General features: G+C 41.6%; 1 non-coding gene across 1 annotated transcript; it reads left to right on the top strand.

Annotated features, from left to right (window-relative positions):
* The first annotated feature begins 1039 nt into the window (after positions 1 to 1039).
* LOC119621399 (U6 spliceosomal RNA) lies at positions 1040 to 1146 on the top strand. The gene has a single exon (XR_005237962.2). It is a non-coding gene; the product is annotated as a U6 spliceosomal RNA (small nuclear RNA).
* The last annotated feature ends 4854 nt before the right edge of the window (positions 1147 to 6000 follow it).

The raw sequence follows: 6000 nt of genomic DNA, 5'->3' as shown, positions 1-6000 counted from the left end.
CAAAAATTAGCTGGGCATGGTGGCATGCACCTGTAATCGCAGCTACTCGGGAGGCTGAGGCATAAGAATCGCTTGAACCTGGGAGGCTGAGGTGGCAGTGAGCTGAGATTGCCCTACTGCACTCTAGCCTGGGCAACAGAGCAAGACTCTGTCTCAAAAAAAAAAAAAAAAAAAAAAAAAAGAAAAAAAAAGAAAAAAAAAGGCCCTTCAAATTGAGCCATTTGCACGATGCCTGAATTCCTGCTATAGCCCCAGCCGACTGACTTTTCATTCTCTGTCTGCACAATAACATGGTTAGAAAAGGTATCCCCGTTATATTGCAATGAAAAATGTCTACCTGTAACACTCACTATTTCTCGCAGGCACCTATAACCTGTGGAAAGGATAAAAAGCTCAGAAGATTCTATTGTCTATTTTATTTTATTTATTTATTTTTGAGGCCGGGTCTCACTCAGTCATCCCAGTTGGAGTGCAGTGGCATGATCATAGCTCACTATAGCCTCAAACTCTCAGGCTCAAGTAGTTCTTCTGCCTCAGCCTCTCAAGTTATCTAGGACTACAGATTTGCACCACCACACCCAGCTTTTTTTTTTTTTTTTTTTCCTGTAGAGATGGGGGTTTCACTATGTTACCCAGTCTGGTCTCAAACTCTTGGCCTAGAGTGATCCTCCCACCTTGGCCTCCCAAACAGATGGGATTACAGGCCTGAGCCACCATGCTTGGCCTCACATATTTTGATGTATAAAACACCAAAGATCCTTTTAAGGAGCTGAACAAACCAGTAATTTTTAAAGAAAAAAGTAGTGGGAGTGTCTAGTGCAACCAAAACCAGGCATCAAAGTGAGCAGTTAAACATTCCAGGCTGGGCACAGTGGCTCAAGCCTGTAATCGCAACACTTTGGGAGGCCCGGGCGGGAGGATTGCTTGAGCCCTAAAAAGTGAAGGTTGCAGTGACCCATGATTATGTCACTGTATTCCGACCCGGAAGACACAGTGAAACCCCATCTCAAAAATAAACAAATCAATCAATCCAGAACCAGTGCTCACTTCGGCAGCACACATACTAAAATTGACATGACATGGAGAAGATGAGCATGGTCCCTGTGAAAAGATGATACACAAATTCATGAAGCATTCCGTATTTAAAAAAATATTTCAGAACCAAGAAAATAAATGAATCAAAAGAAAGGGAAGACCCTGGTGATTCCTTTGATATTGGAAAAAATCAGCCGGGCACAGTGGCTCATGCCTGTAATCCCAGCACCTTGAGAGGCAGAGAGGGGCAGATCACTTGAGGTCAGGAGTTTGAAATCAGCCTGGCCAACATGGTGAAACCCCTAAAAGTACAAAAATTAGGCTGGGTGTGGTGGCTCACGCCTGTAATCCCAGCACTTTGGGAGGCCGAGGCGGGTGGATCACCTGAGGTCAGGAGTTTGAGACCAGCCTGGCCAACATGGTGAAACCTTGTCTCTACTAAAAATACAAAACTGAGCCAGGCATAGTGGCAAGCACCTGTAATCCCAGCTACTCAGGAGGCTGAGTCAGGAGAATTGCTTGAACCTGGGAGGCAGAGGTGGCAGTGACCTGAGATCGCGCCACTGCACTTCAGCCTGGGCGACAGAGCAAGACTCCATCTAAATAAATAAATAAATAAATGTACAAAAATTAGCTGGACGTAGTGGCACATGTCAGTAATCCCAGCTACGTGGGAGGCAGAGGCAGGAGAATCGCTTGAACCCAGGAGGCGGAAGTTGCAGTGAGCCGACATCACACCACTGCACTCCAGCCTGTGTGACAGAGTGAGTCTGTCTAAAAAAATAAAATAGGCAGGGCATGGTGGCTCACGTCTGTAATCCCAACCTTTTGGGAGACTGAGGTGGGCAGATCACCTAAGGTTGGGAGTTCGAGACCAGCCTGGCTGCCAGCACGGTGAAACGCCGTCTCTACTAAAAATACAAAATTAGTCAGGCGTGGTGGCACATGCCTGTAATCCCAGCTACTCAGGAGGCTGAGGCAGGAGACTGGGTTGAACCTGGGAGACGGAGTTTGAGTTGAGCTGAGATCCCGCCATTGCACTGCAGTCTGGGCAACAAGAGTGAAACTTCGAAAAAAAAAAAAAAAAAAAAGCCTTTCCGAGGCAGAGTAAGATTCATAAAGTGTCTTCATAATATAGAAGAAATATGTTAACTCTGTTCCCAGTAATCAACTCTGAACACTGAGCACTCTCAGTTCCCAGTATTCAAACTGAGTCATTCAGAAAAAATTGGGATCTCTGTAAGGAGGCAGAAAAATGTGTTTGGGGGAGGGTCACATCATCGCACATAAATGCTTTCTACATGCACCTGTTAGGATCTTAATCTAATTGGTCTAACATTTGCTTGGCTAGATAGTTACTGAATCTAGCCATACTATTTTTTTTTTTTTTTTTTTTTTTTTTGCAGATAATGACATCTGTTACCTATAAGTTTCATACAATAACATGCTAAGCTGAAACATGAGTCTTTTATTAATTTACCCTAAATTGAGGGACTACATTTGCAATTTCTAATCTTTCAATGTGAAAGCAAATAAGAGAAATGTGTGTATGTAGTATGCATTTTCTTGCTTAACTATCAAAATTCTTCTCATATTGCCTTGGACACTCTAGGCAGCCACCTAAAAAATATTCCCTCCTAATTTTGTAGCCAGGATATTAGATTTCAAAAGATCAAGGACTTAATAATTGGTCTAAGCCAAAATCTTGTCTTTGCTTCTTTCAAAGAACATAGCAGTTATGCCAAGCCATTTAAAAATGTGGATCTGATGACTTTTATTTCAAATGTTTTCTCTAATTGTTTGCTCTATTTGTCTTATTGCGTTAATGTAAAAGAGAAACTACACAATAATTTATGCATTCAAGAAATATTCATGTTAAGGTGATCAAAGTTCAATATTTTATTACAATATAGTAGAATACTCTAAAATTAGAAAATCAGATTATTTATAAATTCACTAATTTTTCAACATTTTCCAATGTTGAAATTAAATAATTGGCTATGCTTTTTCATGATAAATTCAAATCTAGGATAGTACTCACTGGTCTGCATTTTTTTTTTTCTTTTTTTTGGGGGGTGGGGGGCGGGGAATGGAGTTTCACCCTTGTTGCCCAGGCTGGAGTGAAATGGGCGCAATCTTGGCTCACCACAACCTCTGTCTCCCAGGTTCAAGCAGTTCTCCTGCCTCAGTCTCTTGAGTAGCAGGGATTACAGGCATGCACCGCCATTCTTGGCTAATTCTGTATTTTTAGTAGCAATGGGGTTTCTCCATGTTGATCAGTCTGGTCTCGAACTCACTAACTCTGGTGATCCGCCTGCCTCACCCTCCCAAAGTGCTGGGATAATGGGCATAAGCCACCGCACCCTGCTGGTATTTTTGTCATGAATTATGTAAAACTGAGTTGCCATAATGGTGCAGAAATGAGAAGGAATTTGATCAGAATGAGAAGGAATACAGCCTTGTTGGTAGACGATTGGTATCCCAGAGGTTGGTCATTTACTTCGGCTGTGTAGACATTGCTTCATAATGCCAGTGAGCCCTTTCAACCAAGTTGCCTTTGTTTCCATTGATGTGGTCATGTTCTGGTCTGTTTTTCTTAAGCTGTCCCAGATGAGGGGTGATTATTTCTTGCATAAATGAGATTCCTTCTTTTTCCTCTGCCATGAGATCCTCCTATTCTCTCTATTGAAAGCAACATGTTGAAGGCAGAAATGGAGACAATATACAAATATATCCCTTTCCATGTGGCCACCATAAACAGTTTATGACATCACTTACCAAGAAGTTTGATTAATTTCAGGGAAGCAGGGCTGTTTTTCTATGATGTGCTCTTTCTCTTAAAAGTACCTCTGATTAAGTTTAGTCTAATCAAGATAATCTCTCTTATGATAAACAGGAAGCCAATACATTACTAACCTAATTACATGAATAATGTCCTGCCACAGTCACACATTTTCTTACACTCAAAAGGATTACACCGCAGGTGTGCATGGAAGTGGAAACGTGAGGGTCATCTGAGAATTTTGCCTACCCACCTGAATAGATTTCTAAAATCGCCTTTCAGTTGCTTTTGTTGTCTTTCTAAGTAAACAAAGATATCATCTGCAAACAATAATTAATTGAACTGCTTTTCAATTTTATTCGTTAAAATAATTATATTTTTCTGGCTTACATGAAGTATTTATTTATAATATACATTCACACATATACATATATAACAATACAAATGTATCTATTTTCATTTTTGTTAAATTTTTAAGAATGGATGTTAAAGGTAACTTATTTTCTGTCTGAAGTGTTTTTATTGTTGTATTCAAGAGTATTATCTCTGGAGTCAAAGTTGTTTGTATTTTAATACTGGCTCTGCTATTGTGAGGAATTTATTTCTCGCTGGCTCTGTTTCTTTCTTTATATGTTGAGAATAATAATGATATCTTTGTTATTAAGTTACTGTGTCTATTAGTCCATTCTCACACTGCTGTAAGGACACACCAAAGACTAGGTATATTATAAAGAAAAGAGGTTAATTTGACTCACAGGTCAGCATGGCTGGGGAGGCTTCAAGAACCTTACAATGATAGCAGAAGGTGAAGGAGAAGCAGGTATCTTCTTTGTTAGGTGAAGGAGAGCAGGAAAAATTACCACTTACAAAACCATCTGATCTCATGAGAACTCACTCACTATCATGAGAACACCATGAGTATCATTCTGCCCCTGGCAAATCTCATGTCCTTTTTATATTTCAAAACCAAACATGCTTTCCCAACCATCCCCCAAAGTCTTAGTTCATTGTAGCATTAACCCAAAAGTCTAAGTCCAAAGTCTCATCTGAGACAAGGCAAGTCCCTGCTGCCTATGAGCCTGTAAATCAAAAGCAAGTTAGTAACTTCCAAGATACAATGGGGGTACAGGCATTAGATAAATTCTCCCATTTCAAATGGGATAAATTGGCCAAAACCAAGGAGCTACAGGCCCCATGCAAGTTTGAATTCCAATGGGGCAGTCATTAAATCTTAAAGCTCTGAGATGATCTCATTTGACTCCATGTCTTACATGTGGGCCATGCTGATGCAAGGGGTGGGCCCTCATGATTTTGGGAAGTTCCTTCATGGACTGGAATTGAGTGCCTGTGGCTTTTCCACACGCACAGTGCAAGCTCATGGTGGATCTGTCATTCTGGGGTCTGGATTATAGTGGCCTTCTCACAGCTCCCGCAGGCAGCTTCAGTGGGGACTCTGTGTGTGAGGGCTCCAACCCCACATTTCCCTTCTGCATTGCCCTATCACAGGTTCTCCATGAGGGCTCTGCCGCTGTAGAAGACTTCTGACTGAACATTCAGGCATTTTTATACATCCTCTGAAATCTAGGCAGAGGTTCCTAGAGCTCAACTTTTGTCTTATATGCACTCGCATGCACAACACCACATGGAAGCCACCAAGGCTTGAGGATTGCCCTTTCTGAAGAAATAACCTGAAGGGGTGGCCTGCCCCTCCACACCTGTGGGTGTTTCTCGTAAGGTGGAACGAGAGACTTGAGAGAAGAAATAAGACACACAGACAAAGTATAGAGAAAGAGAAGCGGGGGCCCAGGGGACCGGCGCTCAGCTTACAGAGGACCCACGCCGGCACCGGTCTCTCAGTTCCCTTAGTATTTATTGATAATTATCTTTACCATCTTAAAGACAGGGGAGTGGCAGGACAATAGGATCAAAGAAAAAAGAGGAAATCGGCAGTAAGACATATGAACAAAAATCTCTGTGACATGAATAAGTTTAAAGGAAAATGTTGTGCCTTGAGATGCATATGCAGACATCTCCATAAACCTTTTAGTAGCATTGTTTCAGTCTATCACATGGGGAGAAACCTTAGACACACCTAGCTTTCCTAGGCAGAGGTCCCTGCGACCTTTGGCCGTGTACGTGTCCTTGGGTAGTTGAAATAAAGAGAATGGTGATGACTTTTAACC

This window comes from Chlorocebus sabaeus, chromosome 28 (assembly GCF_047675955.1).
Source record: "Chlorocebus sabaeus isolate Y175 chromosome 28, mChlSab1.0.hap1, whole genome shotgun sequence".
Classification (NCBI taxonomy): domain Eukaryota; kingdom Metazoa; phylum Chordata; class Mammalia; order Primates; family Cercopithecidae; genus Chlorocebus; species Chlorocebus sabaeus.
Note: the sequence above shows the minus strand (reverse complement) of the source record. Positions and strands in the feature narration are given on the sequence as shown.